Source organism: Phoxinus phoxinus (genome assembly GCF_949152265.1).
Source record: "Phoxinus phoxinus genome assembly, chromosome: 20".
NCBI classification, from domain to species: Eukaryota; Metazoa; Chordata; class Actinopteri; order Cypriniformes; family Leuciscidae; genus Phoxinus; species Phoxinus phoxinus.
Window position 1 is genome coordinate 6,137,317 of NC_136895.1, and position 21,086 is coordinate 6,158,402.

The following is a 21,086-nucleotide window of genomic DNA, read 5'->3' on the forward strand; positions in this document are numbered from 1 at the left end:
TTACATTTTAACTGTAATATTTCAACCAAAATTATATTTTTGCCGTAAATTTGTATGATTAAAATTTTAAGATGAAATTTTTCCTTTCATAAATAATTTTAAATATTGTTGCTGTATTAGTTCAAGGCTATTTGCCGGTTAAATCAGGTATTTACTGGTAACACTTTACTTGAAAGGGTGTGCATAAGACTGACATGACAACTTCATAATCATGACACATAACATGAATATGAAGGAGGTTTTATGCATGTTTATTACATATGTCATTCGCTCAATCATGACATTTTTAATGCAAATATGACATTGTTTGAGATGTCTTTGTTATGACAACTTGACAAACACCAATACATCATAACCTGTCAGCGTCTTTGTCATGACATATGGGCTAAATATGGGTTAACATTACATTAAACTGTCATGTGGTTGGTTTTGACATTGGCTGTCATGAGGCTGTGTCATGAATATTTTTATTGACCTCAACTACAGTGGTACAAATTGAATTTGTCATTAAAATGACATTTAATGACATTAAGTAGTTTCTTAACTACTGAAGCCAAGTAGTTTCTTAAGTTGGATCATTAATTTATCAAGTTTGATAAAAAAAAATATTGATAATTGAACCTTCATATTCATGGCATGTGTCATGTCTTGATTATGAAGGTGTTATGTCAGTCTTATGCACACCCCTTCAAGTAAAGTATGTACTATTTAGTGTAGCAGTAAATAAATATCTTCAAATATTAATGTTAGTCCTCAATCAAAACTAGCAAATCTTCAAAACCACAGCTACGTTGAAATGTCTTTGATGTCTGAATTTATGAAACCTACGCAACAGGCAGCAGAGAGAGAGAGAGAGAGAGAGAGAGAGAGAGAGAGAGAGAGAGAGAGAGAGAGAGAGAGAGAAATAACATTAGCCTTTAGCAGTGGGGGAAAAGTACAACATTGTGCAGACCCCAAGCGTGCAGAGGCTCTCCACTTTCCACCGGACCACCTAAAAAGTTGCGTCAATAAACGCAGCATGTTCTGAGGGGGAAAAACCCCTCACAGGTTTTCTCAAAGAGCACACACCCAAGCCATGTGCTAACTCCCACAACACCGCTATTACGGCTGGCTTCTAAAGCAAACACAACATTATTCAAAGGTGTGACCTTTATCATTGTGATGCAAACATTCTGAGTCACTGTCCTCATCATAGCCGTTTTTTACATGAATGAACCCCCTTAAGCGGCACGATATTTAGCTCGTTGTGAGCGCGATAGCGTCGACCTCATTGGTGTAGTTCTTGTCGCACAACAGGAGAGGTCTGTGTTTACACTGCGCAGATGGCTAATCTAGCAGAGCTCTGCGCTCTCACAACGCGCCCTCCAAAACTAACATTATGAAACCAACGGCGCAAATTGCTACCAAAATAGTGAACTGCTTCAAAATAAACCCAGCTGATTTCAACTTCATTGAAATATTAGCCAGTTTTCCACCTTTTCTGCTCCTTACTACATGAGAAATCAGATGTAAACATTTGGAAAGGCCTGTATTTTTTCATGTCCAGAAATGTCTGGGTTAACATTTCCTTTCCTCTTAAGATCAGAAGCTGTGGCGCACCGACCGCTAAGAGCTCATTGGCTTAAAATACTCCGATTAAAGGTACGCAAACCTGGGTGATCCAAGCCATCGGGCCGTATTGTCTTTATTGACTTACTCTGCTTTGTCTGCTTGTTGTTTATTATATCTTAACACTTCAATAATTTCAATTGTAAGGCTGCAAACCACCAAAGGCAGATGCAATAGGGAGGTTATTAACCAAATGTTTTAATAGTAGTTCAACTCTTGACAGCATTTGTAGCATAATGTCGATTACCACAGAAAATAGCATACTAGCCTGCAGGACGTAGCATATGGCCTTGTTAACTCTAAACGCAAGACCCTTTAACCCCTGCAGAATCCTTTCGTGCCTCACGATACTGATTTCAGAGAGATTTCATTGCATAACGGTTAAATGACCTACAACCAAATAAAGAGAGCTTTGGTGATAAAGACTTTAGATGTACAAAGACGGTGCACAATGGGAGAATGTGCAACCAGCAATATGGGAGATTAAGTCCCGCCTTCTAAATAAAAGAGCCAATCGCTGATTGGTAAAGTCATTGTAGACCTCATGCTCAAGCGCGCAGCCATCTTTACAATTTTGTGTTTGAACTTCTGTATTGCAGTAGATCTGTATATTTCTATAGCATCACTGTCGAAGAGTATTCAGCTGGTGACGTGGATTTACTTACTGTAGAGTTAATGAAAGATATCATGAGCATTGTAATGTTTGAAGCAGATTTCATAACAAATGTCTTTAGACCGGGAAGATTTTAAAACAATCGGTTCATTCATAAATTTAATGATAAATGATAAAAAAGGTCTTTGGCTTGCCCTACTGAGCTGATGAGGAGAACCAAAAAGCATGACCTCAGTCTTTTCACCGTTTAAACACAGAACATTAGTAGCCATCCATGATTTTATCTCAGAAATACATTAAGTGAGCAACGAGACAGCCTCACACTGACCATGTTTACAGTGAATATACAGTAGATGTGTGTGTGAGCGGCGTAAAAGTGATACTAGCTACCTAAAATTCATAAGAGTTGACCAAGCGGGAATAAATAAAGACTAAACAGTAAGGGTCCTAATATTGAGCCCTGAGGGATGCCAGTAGAAACTGCCCAGCGTCAGACCTGTATCCCCCTAAAGCAACACACTGTCTGCCTCCAGTCAAATGGGATTATGAATTTGATAAATTTTACATTCAGTAATGTAATGGATCCTATTTTAACGATCTGAAACGCAAGTAACTTTGTGGGCGGATCTCGACGCAAATGTAAAATGGGTTGGTCTGAAGTCGCTACATTACTCATAGGTCTGGTTTGGGCGCAACGTGCAATAAACCAATCAGAGCGTCCTCTTACATTCCCTTTAAGAGCAGGCGTGCTTGTTCCATGGCGGATTGCTATTATAACGGCGGATTTGCCAGGCGCACTCAACTTACATGATGGTAAAGGTGATTTCGCAGTGTTCAGAATTTTGTTTCCTGGTTCCCAAGATGTCCTTATATACCTGTGAGTCTTTCCACTATTGATCAAACAGGTTTGATCCGTCATTACTACAATTAGCCTGAATTATTTGGGTAAATGTGTAAGCTAGATTTATACCAATTTTTTCACATCTTCATGGACATTGTGATTTCCCTCGTGTGGTAATATTTTTCCACACTATATGCAAAAATATAAACTGCTGCGTCTGTGTAGATGAGAGAAGCAAAGTGTATGTACGTTGTGCACACGCTACATTAAGGCCAAGCATGCGCCCTTAAAATAGCATCTGAATAATGCGCCACTGACTTTAGACTAGGTTTTTCCTGGTCTGTGGCGTAATTGTTTTCTCAAACTGCAAAATAGCACCGGGGAACGTTTGCGCCGGAACACGCCGCCTCTTTTCGCAAAATAGGAATGACACATGCGTCGTGTACAAAGTAATTTGCGCTGGGTGCAAGATATGGCCATATGTGATATATATGTAATTTAAAAGATACACCTTTTTTCATGATTAAGATTAAAACCTGGTAAAGCAATGGGACATCCAATCAAGCACCATATAGTGTACTCATGAATTTAGCCAATGGAATTGCCTAAAAATAGATGGACAGTCATTCAAATGATCAGCATTATGCCACAAATGAATCCATTTCTGCTTCACTCCAAATTCTTCTGAACGTTGCTTGTCTTTTAATGCATTTGACTCTGACTGAAGTCACATTTATTTGCCTTTCCAACTTTTTAAAAAAATGAATTTGACTGCTATTTTTAGAAGCACATCATTAATGTTAGATTGAAAATAATTCTGCCGTCTTTTTCAAACCAAACCGGGAGACTGACGAATGAAACATGGACTTAGAGGGAGTAATGTTATATAGCTGTCTGCCTGTTTTTGCTAATGAGCTTTGCCTGTTTCCTTTATGTTGCTCAGTTACAGACTGAGGAATTTTCTTTTTTTTTTCTTGGTTGGTCTACGAAACTGACAAAAAACTCAGTCCTCAGTGGAAAATCTCTAGTGACAGCTGCAACATCTTGCACTTGCATTAATCTGAATGAACATTAGTAATATTAAAAAACGTCATGCATTAATCTGAATTAACATTTGTAACATTAAAACTGTCATCCCACCACTTGACATTGACCCAATTAATCATAACCTCGGGCAGAAGGAAACTCAGAATAGCTCATAAAAATTAGCTGAACATCCTAAATAAAGCACCATATGCCCACAAGAATGAAGCCATTTTCCCATGACATGTATACATTTTTTTTACTAATGCTACTGTGCAGCAGCTATAGAAATTCAAAGGAGGTTCAATCTGCCGTTTTCCATAAAAATAAAGTGGATGGTGACCATTTTGTAGATGGTGACCACAAACTTTGCCTAAATCTAGGTGGCCCTGTCTAAATGCTCAAGATCGATGTTGGGTCCTTAATGATGGGAGGTCTCTGGCCTGTCCTGGTACGTGTACAGCCATTGCCCGCTGTATGGCTCCCGCCTCTGTTATGGTTACTGCCGGAATAAAGCATAGTGGTAAAATCATTACAGCTGTCCTGATGAAGTGCTCGCCGTGACCCTGCTCAGTGACATCCCAGGTGTTCGGTCGGGCCACGAAGCTTCGTTTTAGAGTGATTTGATCTGATGAAGACGTGTGGCAAAGTAAATGTATCAGTCGGGGTTGATAATTTGTTTACACATGGTTGAAAAACTTTAAACTGTTGACAAACTTAAAAGGAATTTGCGAAGCCGAAAAGTTCAATTTCAACAGAAAGTCATGCTGCTTAATTATTGTCACACGCATATTTCACCATAAAGTAAAAAAAAAAAAAAAAAAAAAAAAACATTAGTTGCATTGACATAATTTTTTATGCATAATGCAGAAAATCGTATCAATACAGTAATTTGAATAAAATGTAATAGAAATAGAAATAATATATTTTGAATATATTAAATATAAAATCTGTTAAGATCATGTCTCGGTTCTAATCCAGTTGATAATAAAATAAGAAATAATATTTTGCCATATTAAAATTAATGTGTATTAATGTATAATGTACACTATTGTATATTAATTAATATAGGACCAGTGGTTTTATATATTTATTTTATGGCATAAAATAATACATAATTTGTATTACATCATATGCTGACATCATAATAATACAAATTGTGAAATAAATATAGTAGTATTTGTAGTATTAATAATACAAATATTAGTGAAATAGTTATATGTTGGATTAGTTATCTTTCATTTATGCTGATTTATCTTATAAAAAGATAACATTATGTCAAGTATTTCATGTATGCAGTGAAAAATAATCACTGTAAAAAATATCATTACAAATAAAACATTTTTCTAAAGCATTTATTAGTCCTAATGTTAATTTCAACATTTACAAATACTATGATAAAAAGTTATATCTGTTTAAATGATTTCATGGACCTGTGCTAACATGCACTGACAATGAACAGTTACATTATTTGTATCTGCAATTAATAAATACTGTAAAAAATGAATTGCTAATTGGTAGGTAACACATTAACATGAACTAATGGGATCTTATTAAAGGTACAATATGTACGAATTTTGTATAAAATTATTCAAAAACCACTTGCATGGTGTTATATATTTCTTTCATTTGTGTTATTCCATCATCCTAAATGTTTCCAAGATTTAGTAAATTCAGAAAAATTCATAATTATAAAAAAGTGCTCGTCCCTGTTCAGCGACAGACGTGGACAACAGCGTAAAGTCTAGCGGCGCGCTCACGCTGTTGTTGTTTCGTTCAAACATTATGGACCATGGCAAGCAGACTTTGGGACAAAAGGAGAACTAAAACGAGGATCAACATCAGCGTGGCGTTTTCGAGACGCCGAGAGCTAGCGTCCGCGACTAACTTCCACTCCACAGAGACGCTCTAGCATGTACTTTATTAGACAGAGCAAATGTACATAAAACTAATCAATGTTATATAGCTCAACATGATGAAATGTTAGAATATGATCAGTATGTTATTCTAATGTTGATCTAGATTACTGCTAGTCTCATACAGACAAACTAACACACAGAATAACATTATAACTTTAACACACTCAGATGCAGTTTAGTGTGATCGTGTAGAGCGAGTGAGACAGCGCTGCGTTACCTCACAAGCTTCATTCGTCTAATACACTGACCCGTGTGAGTAATTCAGCACTTGTCTGTAGTTCGGTAGATTAATGTCCTTATTCCTTTATATCCGCGGGACTCGCGTTTGGCGCTGATATCTGTCTCTCATTATCAATCGCGCCCTGCTTCACACCACAGTCATGTTAAAAACATCAATGTTTTCACTCATCCATAAACATTCATAGATCCATCAGCTTGACGACAAGATCCATAATTCCGCAGAAAATTTTGCGTCATCAACGTACGTCTTTGTTATTGTAAGAGGTTAGCGACCCCTAGTGGCGAAAAAATTACATATTGTAGCTTTAAGTGTTACCAAGTAATATAATAATAATAAGCATTACAGATACATTTGCAGAGAAAATTAGTTTTTTTTTCACTGTTTGAAGTAATGTCACAGTATAAAAAGAATACATTTTGTTCTATGCTAAATATAACAGTTAGTTTTGAATTATTTTGATTTGGACGTGTTCTTGCAGTCGCTGCACTTCTGGTGTTTGGCTGCTAATTGGCAGCGTGTGGTTAGTTCTGTTCACCAGTTGTTGTCATCAGTGAGCCGGTCGGGAGCTGTTTGAGGTCGCGGCGAACCCCCCATGGAAGGAGTGCTGACATCAGTCTGTGTGGGGGGGCGCTGACTCATCCTGACATCATGCCTCTCACACATCCGCCTGATGGCAACCATATCACTGCTTCCACCTGATTGCTTTCTTCTCCTGCTCGGCCTCCATCTGTCAGCAATCATCTACTTCACAGCCCAACTTGGGCTATTGTTCACCAATCGGCCCCACATGCCAGCAATCTTCCGATCAGCATCCACACATCAAGTCCATCTCTGTTTGTTTCCCGCGATGCTAATCACCCGTTTACATGTGTCCGAGCTCCACGTCCACGACACGGTGTCCCTGCTCGGTCAGACTTCAAAAGAGCAGACGTTTAACTTCACTTGTGCGAGGCCTGAAACATACTCTACGCACATACAGTATGTGGATCACAAAACCAGTCATAAGTCGCACGGGGATATTTGTTATATTAGCCAACAATACATTGTATGGGTCAAAATTATCCATTTTTCTTTTATACCAAAAATCATTAGGATATTAAGTAAAGATCATGTTCCATGAAGATATTTTGTACATTTTCTACCGTAAATATATAAAACATGTGTTTTTGTGAGTGAATGCAGCACAATCGTGAATGCACAACTTTAAAGGAGATTTTCTCAATGTTTCGATTTTTTGGCATCCTCAGATTCCAGATTTTCAATAGTTGTATCTCGGGCAAATATTGTCCTATTCTAACAAACCATTCATCAATGGAAAGCTTATTTATTCAGCTTTCATATTATACATCTCAATTTCAAAATTGTGACCCATGTGACTGGTTTTGTGGTTCAGGGTCACATATGTGGAAATGTGACAGAACCAACCCGACATCAAGAGAAAACGTGATATCGTAGTATAAGTGGCACCGTGACGAATGCGAGGGGGAGATTACTCGCGACTGACGGCAGATTTGAAAGCCTGTTGAAGACGGAGGATCACGCCTATTCTCGAGGACATGTAACACAGTCACCAAGGAAGAGAAAATGAGAATTAAAACGGCAACGCGACAGGCAAATCAACAAGACCAAAGTCAATATTGGATTTTCCAAGATGGAAAGAGCTCATGAGGAGCAAGGATTTTAAAAGGGAAGCCGAAGTTGCCTGCTTTCTTCTCGACAAGTAATTTAGCCTAAGTTTTATAGTTGCTTGGCTAACTATAGTAGCCTGGAAATCCAGACCTAAATCTGAAAGATTTATGGTCTGGTGTCATTTAATGAAAATCGGCCAGCTCGAGGGGCGGCACCAAGCATGCATTTGAAAATCTCACTGCACGCAATTGGCTAACACTACGACCAATCACAACAATACACGGGGTGACGCATCACTAAGCCCCATATGCTTAGCTACCAGTGGAGTAGTAGTGGGAAGTTCGAATCATTTTACTGACTCGGATCTTTAGAATCTCGTTCAGCAAAATAAACAAATCTTTTTTCGAGTAATTTCGTTAATTTCAGCAGAATATAATTAAAATGTCATGTTAAATAGCCCAACATATCTAGTACTTAGGAAAATGTTGATTACATTTATAAAGTTGGGTCCAACTTATCACATCTACTCTGTTCCCACCACTCGTGTCTGTCTTCGGGTTCGAACTTGAGCGGAGCTAACTGGTAGATTATACCTTTGCCGTATCCGGGCGGCAAAACCCCAAAACTTCCTTCTTGCAAAGGAACGATTCGAGCGCCGTCTTCTGTTCCTCTTTTAGAGAAAAGGGCAAGTCAAAATCTTTCATTGTAGCGCCCCAAAGCCGTTTCAAACAATTGATGTTCATCCACAGCCATCTTGCAATGTTTAGTTTTGACTACCGGTAATGTCATCTCGCCTCTGGCCCGCCTATATCAGATAACCCGATGTGATTGGTGGAACTCAGATAGAGGGGCATATTTAATGAGCATTATTACTCGACACCAGAGCTACTCGCTGTGCAAATTCAAATTGTGCTCTCGCGAGAACTCTGGATTTCCAGGGAATAACTATAGCATGGTTGTGCATAACGCTAGAACGATGTCTAGGATACCTTTCCTCGCGTCAATGATGAAAAAGGATTGTTTACCTCGTAACATAATTCTGTGTGCTGCGACGGATCACAGGCGATGAATAGTTTTACTGGCCTGATGTTAGCAATGAAACGGTACCAAAATAACGAAAACGTAAAACTATTATTCATTTGACATAAAGGTCATAACCTACATGTTAACTGATTAAATAACTAAATGCAATTTGTAAGTTTTCAAAAGTAACCTCATCACTTGAACAACACTCATGGACGAAGTCGAACTGGAAGCCATGTTAATCTTGGAATAATACGGTAGGAGTAAAAACGCCCTCGGATTGGGAGGGGCTAGAGAGTAATATTCAGTTGGTAGTCATATACAATTTCACCGCTAGATGGGAGGAAATTTTACACAGTGTAGCTTTAAGTGGAGTTACTTCTTGTGCCAGGTCATTATTCGGTGTATTCACATTTTTTATTTTTTTTGTGGGCAAAAAAGGTCTGTTGTCTGTGTCGACAAAGCACAGCTCACACTGAAGTCACTTTGACACCATGCAGCTTTCGGTGGGTCAACACAGTGAATTCCCATGATCAACTGAATTGGATGCTCAATCTGTGGTGGGAAATTTTTCGCCTTCATGCAAAATTCCCACTCGCGTCGATTCTTGTTGAGAATTTGAAATATTGCCTTTAAAAATTCGCCAAACAATGGTAATGTGACCTCGCATTTAAAATCATGTCCACTTAAATATATCTGATTTGAAAATTACTCACTTAAATTCAATTTTGATTTTGTGTTGATTTTAAGACGGGCTATTCACATTTACAACATATACTGTATCTACCTGCATATAACACACCATTGCTGTTTTAGAGGGCCAGTCATTAACTTCTAATGAAATATAGGTCTAACCAACTGTACTAAGTTGTTCATTTTCCCACATCTAAAAACAATAAATCATTTTTTTCTTCACTCGTAAGAACAGAACAGTGGCCGCGATGCCAAACGAGTAAAGCTCGAAATAATGAGGAAAGTATATTCATAAAAGTTGCATTCCATCTGGGAGTGCTTTAGCAAGACAACGCATCAACAAGGTTTCTTTCCAGCATTGAGCAAAGAAACAAAACAAAACAAGTGTTTGGGCAGCCCTCCAGGAGAACTGGGAAACACCATCATAAACAGCTGCCCTTGAGAAACTCCGATGGAAAATCACACAGAGCTGGAAACTTGCGGAGGACTCCCCTCTTCATGTGGAGCTGCGTCCTGTGCCAGTTCATTGTTAAAACCATGCCCTGAAACATACTGCTTTTACAGGTACATGGTTTCCATTTTTTAAGGATCAACTGTACCCCGAAGAAGCATTTACAATGAGGACATAATTAACTTTAATTCTGCAACAAAAGCCTATGTGACAGATTCAATTCAAATAATTTGGTAAATTAATTAGGCTGAACCACTATACATGGGAATTTGGCTCAGTAGACTCACACTGCTATGCATTTCTGACTTTATCACAAATGGAAATCTCTGTGCAGTCGGTTGGTGAGGTTAATAGCTAATAATGCATGCAAATCTATCACAGCTGGGTAATACCGGCAAGGTTTTGTTGCTTTATGCTAAATAATATGCTCAAAATCTATTCAATTATCCTCAAATTGTGCAATTAGCCACTTAATATTTTATTATTGTTATTATGCGCAACATCAAATGGAAGTGTAAAATTTTCTAATTTGGTCAGGCAATTAAATAGTCTGTCAGAGTCAGTATTGATAGGTTAAAAAGTACGCAAATGACACTAATCAAATGTGCAATGACACATAACATAATTCTGATGATCTAATTTGGTGGCCAAATTTGGTGAACATCCCAAAAAGTCTAAAAATGAGTTTGTTTTGATGATACAAAATCTGGTCGGGCCGAAAGTGAGACCATGGTGTGAAAGTTTCTGTTTCTAATTCTTGCGGTACAAACGGTATTAGCATAAAGACACATGCAAATTTGAGTTTTTCGGCAACGCAAGAGGATTTGAGACTTGAATGTCTTCCATTTATACTTACTGTAAATCTGCAATTAGTGGGCCTCATTCATGAAACTTTCATAAATATGAGTAAATTCGGAGTAATAAGTGCATAAAATCGACCTTCCTGAAAACTTTCCTCCTGATTCACAAATGCATTGTAAAGATTTGATAGTTAAATGTGAATGTTAATGAATTCCAATCATTTGTAAATATGGCGCACATTGCACTCATTCACATTTACTAAGTGATTGTTTATTTGACTAACAAATAATATTGGTTACAATTTATTTTACTGTACATACAATATCCTTACAAATGTACTTACGTCGAAAGTACTAGTAATAATAAGTTAAGGTTGGGTTTAGGGAAATTAATTTTCACATTTAACTAAATAACTTAGTTACTACAGCTATACAAATGTTGTCATTTTTCAGTTTGCCAAAAAGAACACAAAACGTTATAATGGTTTAAACACTATTTCCGCATGACTGGGAGACAACTTTTTTGTACCAACTAACATTTTGTAAAATACGAACCTTAATGAATCCGAAAATGTACATTTACGCACAACTTCATTATCCTCCTGTTTTATGAGTGATGCACCGAATCATTTCTATTATCAACAAACTATGATAATAAAAATATTTAGAACATTTTTTTTTTAAGTTTTCCGAACAAACTGTCTGCCATTGGTTGTACAAACAGGTAGTCCTGACTCAAACTGAGTTATAAACTCGCAATGACGAGAAATAATGTCAGAGTTGTGAAATGTAGGCCGGATTTACATTACATGCCTCAAGAGACCCAAATTAAAAAAATGTCTTCAAATGTGGCAGAGATCGGACGTGTAAGCAGGAAAAAAGCACATGGAATCTGACATTCTCAGGTTGGTTTCATATGTGGAAATGATATGAATCAGATATGTGCATTTGCAGGTATGGTGCTGAACTTTCTTCTATTGTGGTCTTTGATCATGAAATTAGCTGTTTATATATAACATGCAGCTCATATTGTGGCTTTAGTTGACGCAAACTCCGTTAAATTTGAATATATCGCGGGAATCGACGATCGGATTTATGTTCGTTTTGCGGAGACACATTTATGTGTAAATAAAACCTTTTGACAAATCAGATCATCAAATCAGTAAACAGCCCCATAAACTCACAATTCTGAGGAAAAATATTTGGGTTTGCGAGTTGTAAATTTGGAATTGCAAGAATTAAAGGATTAGTTCACTTTCAAAAACATTTTTGCTGATAAATGATTCACCCCGATGCCATCCAAGATATACATGTCTTTCTTTGTTCAGTCGAAAATAAATTAAGGTGTGTGTGTGTGTGTGTGTGGGGGGGGGGGGGGGGGGTATAGTTGCAAATGTGAGTTGTAAAGAGTTGTATACTCGCAAAAGTGAGCAAGCATACCTTATAGAGGCAAGTATAGTCGCAATTACCTTTTTTATTTTTTTTATTCTGTGGTGAAAGCAAGGTTGCATACATATCACGTATAGTTTCTTTGCCAAGTGACTCATTGTCTCATTGATATCATTTGGCATAGATATCACTTCCGTTTAGCTTCTGGATCAGCAACAGCTTTAGGGCCTCCTGTGACGTTGTAAAAGCATCACAGAAACAACAGCTTCTCAACGCTGGTCAAACACTAAATATGAAACTGATGCACTGATCGCCATTGGTGACAAAGCATCTTCATTTACTCATGTCGTTCTTCGTCATCTTTGAAGATAATGAAACCTGAGAGACTGTTGTCCCTTCCACATACAAAACATCAAGACTCTTTCCTTCACCTCTCATGCTGAATTACTCATGGCAGACGGTAAAAAGAGCCATGTTTAACTATGTTTGCGTTGCAAAAACAAGAAAGAAAAATACTAGCTTGCATGTGTTGATTCAGGTCATTGTCCTCTTCAACTTTGTTTATTGGTTGTTGGGGGTTTTCCTAAAATGTTCAGTTTTCCAAGCAACCCTCTTTTTCCATGTATAATAGTTATGATTCTGACATATTTTATAGTTGCCTTTTATATCCAAAGGTTTTATCTTCTCATATCAAAACTGAATAGATTCAATGTAATTTCCATTGAGTTTTTCCAAGGGTGAACCACTGACCCCAGATTTACAATATATACAGTTATGATTCTTCAATTAGAGGAACATTTAACCCACAACATTATACTTATTTAAAGCTACAATATGTATTTTTTTTAGGGGTCGCTAACCTCTTACAATAACAAAGGCGTAGGTTTATGACCCAGTGACGAGCTGAATGCTGGGACTTGCTGTCAAGCTGATGGATCTAATAATGTTAATGGATGAGTGAAAATATTCATGTTTTTTAACATTACAGTGGTATGAAGTAGGTCACGATTGCTAATAATAGACACGCGAGAACACACACGAGTCCCGCGGATATAAAGAAAAAAATATTAATTCTACCGATCTACCCACAACTGCTGAATTACTACTCGCACAGGTCAGTTTATTTGACGAATTAAACTTATGAGGTAACGCAGCGCTGTTTCACTTGGTCTAACGTTATACTATCATACTAAACAGCATGTGTTGAAAGTTATAATGTTATTATTATAATGTCCCGAAAACACCACGCTGATATTGAGCCTCTTTTTAGTTTTCCGTTTTTGTCCCAAAGTCTGCTTGCCATGGTCCATAATGTTTGACCGAAATAAGAACAGCGTGCCGCTAAACGTTACGCACTACTCAGTTGTCCACGTCTGTCGACATGGTTACGTCATGGCTATGGCAGTACGAGCGGAAACCGAGGATAACGCGGATATTGCGTCATTGACAGGTGACGGGCCATTATTTAAAATTAAAATTTCTCTGAAATCAAAAATCTTTGGAGACTTTTGCGATATTGTAAGTACACAACTGCAGGAAATATATCACACTGTGCAAGTGATTTTTGGATATTTTATTACAAAATTCTTACATATTGTACCTTTTAACACTACTTCTGGAATTTTCCGACAATCCGTGTTTTCGCTGTTAAATGGTAGGGGGCGCTATATGCATCTTCTGAAAGAGTGCTGAATCTCAAGATCAAAACACAGGCAAAGAAGAAGCAGAAACAAGCGATATAAGAATTGCTTACGCACATGTAAAATAACGCATTTGTCAGATATTAAACTGCATATAAATCAAAACTGCCCAACGTTATGGAATGTCGACCCAGGAAGAGGTATTGGAAATGGCATAAGAAGTTCCAACGCTATCTCACGACCTCACTCGTCCGAATTGTACGATTTATCTAAACCCCACGTGATGGGTAGGTTTAGGGGCGGAGTCAGGGGTAGGTCATTCGTACGAATTCATACGAATTGGGCAACTCGTAAAATATGTACGATTTAGCAAAAATCTTGCAAATTTGTGCGAGTGATGTCATATGAATTCGTACGAATTAGCCACCTCGTAAAATACGTATACAAATTGCAGTGAGATCGGGTTGGCAGTTCTTCTATTGCTTGTTTCGGCTTCTTCTTCACCTGTGTTTCGATCGGTAGATTCTCTACTCTTTCAAAAGATGCGTAGTAGCGCCCCCTACCATATAACAATGAAAACACGGATTGCCAGAAAGTTGCGGGGAAAGAGTTTAAATCATCGACAATTTTCATATACAGTAGAGACCACTTCAATCCCCAATGAATAAAATCAAGTTCTCATTCTCATATATTCTCACTGATTATCCAGTTTCACTGAGAAATATTACAATTTGGAAGTAAAATGGTTTCCGTATGCCATTTCTTATATATAAAAAAAGCAAGTTTACAAAAGAGAGATTTCCAAATAACAGACAATATTAAATAAATTTTGCACTTAGACCCATTGTGCAAAGTGTAAACCCACATTTGTGCACAATTATAATCTAAAATGAGAGTCCAGGATTACAACTAGGAAAGAATGTCAACGTTAAATATGTGTGCTCCTCCACTCCTTGTACTTTCCACCCAAAAAAAAAAAAGGCTAAATAAATGAATAAATAAATAATTAAGGAATATCAAAACAAGACCATGCGTTTAAGAGCCAACATTTTCGAAATGCGGCAGGATATTTCCACAACTGTTTTTCATAAAACCTCTCCGTGTGGAAGCAGTGCATTTGGGGGCCTCCGTTTCACAGGTTTGGTTGGAAGGGAGGCAATAAAAACCAAGGGTACCCCTTAAATAGCACAAGAGTAGACTGTCATATGCTTCAAATCAGTGGTTCTCAACCTAAAAAAATGGGTCGCAGGTCTTTTTTAGGTGGGAAACAATTTAGATTTCAGTGTTTGTTTTTTCATTATAACATTTTTTGGGGTCGCTACTTTCAATAGCAATGTAAATTTTGGGTCCTGGAGCAAAACCGCCGGTTTAACTTTCCAGAAAATCAGGTGTCGATTAAGACAAGTGTATTCATAACATCATACTCATACAGTTTCAAATCCGAGTTCTTGGGAAACATGAGAACACCCCGATGACAATAAACGTATTGTGCACGTTTGATGAAGAAAAGTACATCTGAGAACTGGCGAGAACCATCTAGATATGACATACGTAATCCAAAGAAGGTGGCACGACTACCTGGGCTTTAAGTGAAGGCAGATTGTAAGCTGACGAAAGCCTGTTTAGAGGGGGTATGGAACAAATTACAAGGCCTGGTAATGCATGAAGATCTAGAAGATAGTCAACGGCTCTTTGCTCTGATGAGGTTCTTGGATCAAACGGCTACCTAACACATGATGGACGAAGCAACCTGCTCCTGGCTTTGCTGGTCTCCGCGTTCACGCTAATGCTCTCTTTTCTCTCCCGAACCAGGGAAGTGAATTTGAATGATTTACTCATTCACGCTCTCGGTGAGCAATGGAAACTCTTGAAACTGTGCTAATTTTCCTATCAGTGTTAACTTCAGGCTCGCCACCAACGACGCTCCTCCATTTGATGTTTTCGGGGGTAAGTGGCTCAACATGTCGTCCTATGGGCCGGACTCTGAAGTCACATCCTCACATGAATGAAAAACAGCCTTATGTTTTTTCCCTGTCTCTATCGCCGGGGGAAATGTACATTGATATCCTGATGCAAAGGAAAAGACTATTCATGTTGGCATATGGAAACTAAACAAGGTGGCAATGGCCAAAACTGCTTGACTTTGGAGCATTTGGACCGTTTTGTTTTGTGTAACATTTCAAGTCGTGTATAACGGTTCTAGACGCTGTATGTGATTGTAAAAAACAGCAATAATAAAAATATTTTATGTCTCCAGTGTAGGATGACCCATATATACAGTATATATTAGTGCTGATACGTGATTAATCCTCTAACATTATATACAGTATATATATAATGTTATATCTCAATTAGCTACATAAATCTGCAACATAAATTTTTTTGTAACACACTGTAAAAAAAATATGATCAATAAGTCATAGCACCAGAACATCAACTCGTCAAATTTCTACTTAAGTTTATTACGTTTTTTAAAAAAAATTAGTTGCAATAATTGACTAATTTAAATCAGCAATAATACAAATAATCCAAAGTGTAGGATGATCCACATAGTATATTAGTGCTGATTCGCAATTAATCCAACATATATATATATATATATATAAAACAATTTAAGATAAATCATTAAAATGTTTGCAAAATTTTTCAATATTTTTTTTTTCCTGCATGTTATGATGGGACCATTTATTTGCCTTCAACAAAACTGAAAATCATAAAGTCTTTTGTCTAAAAATATGTGATCATTTATTCTCAATTAGCTACATAAATCTGCAACATAAAAATGTTTTAACACACTGTAAAAAAAAAATATGATCAATAAGTCATAGCATCAAAACTCATCATCGACTCGTCAAAATTTCTCCGTCAAAAAAAAAGATTTTTTAAAAATCAGTTGCAATAACTTACACATTTAAATCAGCAATTGAACTTGATTTAGGGTTTTGTTTTTGTTTTTTCACAATGAATGTTTGATTATGCAAGCAATGACCTCATGGATCAGGATAGCGACAAACAGGTGTTCAGGAAAGTACACCGGTGGCATTTGTAGCAATTTAAGTGTTTTGGGAGGAAAATAGTCAAACGTGCCCTTTTTTCTCCAGGGGGTTTTTAGCCCTGTTGTCTCCTGCCTACTTGAGATCTCTCTATTTTTGTCATTTCCATTAAACATATTGAATCTCATTACAGTAATAAAGTACGTTTTCTTAAAGTTTTTTTTTTTTTTGTGCTGTCGTTGTTGGTATTTAAATGAAAGAGGCACAACAAATAAATATTTCTTATTTCTTTATTTTGATTTTGGGGTGGAACATAACTAGGCGTGTTCATAGCTTCACCCCCAAAGGAAAATATGGAACGAAAGGTTAATCAATGAAAGATGTGACATTGTGTGTCCGAGTTTTCGCTTCATTGTGCTTTGGTGCAGGCCAAGTGTCTGTGGTGGCCACGCCACTGGAACGGCTCTGAAACAGCTGAAGTGTTCAGACACCTGGACATTGTCCCAACGCCAGAGTTCTGGCTGATTGAAAGCGGCAAATAAACACTTCTAGTATAACCAGAAGCATACCTCATGCTATGAGGCCGATGCTATTCCAGCCGGTTTTTGATATCCAAAACCAGAGTTTCCAGTGTAATATTTAGTAAAGATGAAACGTCCTGACAATTTATTCAAAGAAACTCGAATGCTATTTTGAACTTGTGTCTTAAAAAGTGACGTGAAAAATACTGATGTCATGAAATGATCTGTTTAATTACTTAAGGTGATCGGTGAGTGAGAATGTGGTCTAGAACGGTGTTAAACACTGCAATTTTATGACGCCTATTCATAGTAACAAAGAGGGAAATGAGGCCTTTCATCAAGACTATTTATAGTCTAAATCATAACGCATTAACGTTAAATTCATAATTCAACCACAAACAAAAATCCTGTCATCATTCAGGCCTACTCGCACTCATGTCGTTCCAAATTACTTTCACTTTTATTTTCTGTGGAACACCAAAGAATACATTTTGATGACAGGTCTTTTCCATATAATGAAAGTGAGTAAAGACGGTTGAGCCTTAAAAGTAGTCTATGGCAGCATCTAAACTCGTATTCTTCCCTACTATATAGTACAGTATATGATAAGCGTAGTATGTCTGAATTCACAGTACTCATAAAAGAGTAGGCAAAAAGTTCCCTGATGACCTAGTTCTTCCGGTGAGATTCTGAAGTGTGCATACGATGGACACTTTACTATCCCATGCAACCACCAAAAATACCTTAGCAACCGCCCTGAACACCCTAGCAACCGCCTAGAAATTCCCTAGCAACCACCCAAATACCCTAACAACCACCCAGAAAACCTTAGCAATTGCCTAGAAACCACCCAGAACACCCTAGCAACACCATAGCAACCACCCAAAACACCTTAGAACACCCTAGCAACCACCCATAACACCCTAGCAACCACCCAAAATACCTCAGAACTCCCTAGCAACACCATAGCAACCACTCAAAATACCTTAGAACTCCCTAGCAACCACCCAAAATACCTTAGAACTCCCTAGCAACACCATAGCAACCACCCAAAACACCTTAGAACACCCTAGGAACCACCCATAACACCCTACAACCACCCAAAATACCTTAGAACTCCCTATTAACACCATAGCAACCACCCATAACACCCTAGCAACCACCCAAAATACCCTAGCAACCACCCAGAACTCCCTAGCAACCACCTAGCAACACCCTAGCAACCACCCAGAACACCCTAGCAACCACCTGAACAACATGAATAAGCCATATCTCAGCAGCAGAACATCGTACAGACATCAGGGCTCGCAAAATCGCCCGCCCGACGTCCCGGGGCTATTGTGTTTTCCAGTCGGGCTACCAAAATGCATAACCGGCCTGCCCGACGGGCTATCTGAAATAGTGTTCGCTTCAGTCTTGTTATAATCAGATTCAGCGCGTTCTTCGTCTTCAATCCGCAGTGGCGCCGAACAGAGCGCGCGTCAGAGAGGACAGGGTGTGTGTGTGTGTGTATGTATCTGAGCCTCATTGGTCTGTCACTGCTCGTCAATGTCAGAATATTAGAGATTACCAATCAAATCAAAGTAGGCGGGATTTATATTCACAGAGCGCGAATTTGAGCAGAGCGACTCGACGCTTCAGTTTACGGTCAAGTGCGATAATGTAAGTAGCTAAACTAAATATTTCACATTTGACTTTTTTTAGGTCATAAATGTTAAACAAATGATAAATTATCAGGCAAACGAATTTACTTGTCTAATTTCGCCATTTTAAATTGAAAATAGGCCTTTGTAACGTGACTCGTGGAATGTAATTTGTTTACTGTCATTGTGAGGGGACGAGAAACAAAGCCGTTTTCATCTTGTTAGGCACAATATTAATAACGAATGTGTACATGTTGAGAATTAATATAGTACAATTTGTAGCCTTCAGTAAATTAAAAAAGATCAGCTTTAGGAGGGGAAGAGACAGGGCAAGATGAGGAGACTGAGAGAAAAAGAAAGAGTGATGGATAAGAAGTGAGAGCAGGTATTGACAAATACTGCCCGCTGACATGGTTTTAAAGCTATTTCTTATCCTTTTTTTGGCCTTCAAACGTCTTGAAATGCACATATCAGAGAAATAAAAAATTTGAACCCCCTAACAACCTTATATTTAGGACCTATTTGATTATAAAGCCCTTTTTACGGCCCTGTATTAAGATCAATAATGAATGTGTACATATTGTGAATAAATTTAATAAACTTAGTTAGGCTACCTAGCTTTCAGTAAATGAATGTGTCTGAGAAAATGATTGAAAATTAAAATGAAATCAACCTATCAGCTGACCCCAAGTTTACTTTCGTCATTGACAGACAAAAATGAAAAGCCTATCAGTCAAAGCTCAGCTTTAGGATGGGAAGAGCCAGAGCAAGAGAAAAACAAAGAGAAAAAGAGTGATGCTGATGAGGAGAGAAAAATAATCAGCTGTGTGACATGGTTTTAAAGCTATTATTGTCCAATTCTTTTGGTATTCAAAACATCTTAAAAATGCACATATGTAGATCAGAGAAATCAAAATTTTCTCGGGCCCCCGAGAAAATTATTGCAGATTGGCCCTCGAACACCCCTAACTAGTCTACCTCACATTTGGGACCTCAGTGATGATAAAACCCTGCCATCTGCATGTTAATGAAACTAGTTAATTGTGAGCGTTAGACCCTAACCCAAAGTGTTACCTTTTTTTTATTTTTTATTTTTATCATACCCTCATTGGGGGCTGAGCCACAGACAGATTAATGTTCCATACTGGTCACACACATTTCACTTCAGAGAACCAGATGTATATTTGTATTGATGATTCTAATTTGATTTTATATCCAATTGTTGATATTTGTGTTTTGAAAAAGTTTTTGATTCATGTTGTGACTCCCAACCAATTTTCTACATTAAAAATTGTCTTTTTATGTGGGCTAGTAAAATTCATTTCGGGCTACCAAAATCTGAAGAGTGCCTGCCCGAAGGGCTACCAGCGATTTAGAAATTTTGCGAGCCCTGGACATGGTTGTTTGCTCGTATGCAATCGTGTACCACACTCTAGCAACCGGGTCGTGTTTTTTGCCACTTCAAGCACCATTCACATTTTCTTCTGGAAATGTACATTCTAGTTTCATATTCTGTTCTGTTGTTGTTGTTAGTTCCTGTTTCCCTGCTCTGTTTAGTTTCGGTTTACAAAAGTTAAATATTATTCCCTTGTTAGCTTCAATAGCAGGGCCGGCCCTGGGCATAGGCGGAATAGGCAAATGCTAAGGGCGCCGCCCACCCCTTGGGGCGCCCGAGCGCCCAAATTATTATTTTTGTGAATATATTTTAATTTTTTTATTACCAATACTACTTAAATATTATGGATTAAAAAAAGCGATCGTCCGATAAAGACAAAACTACAACATTGCTTTCCCGAATCCCGATCCACCCCGGTCCGACTGAGTGACGCATCAATCTCCCCCGCCCCCGCCCTGCTGAAAAAAAAAAAAAAACATACGTTACCTGTGTGTGATTGTGAGTGACAGATGGCCGAATTCACTGACACTGATAAGTTGTCATTATGTCAAAAAGACCGAAGCCATCTGGTGCCCAGGGAAGAAAAAAAAGGAGAGAAGAGGAAGAAAAACGCAAAAAGACAGAGGTAGGTAATGATGATCAGTTTATCTATGTTGCATTAGT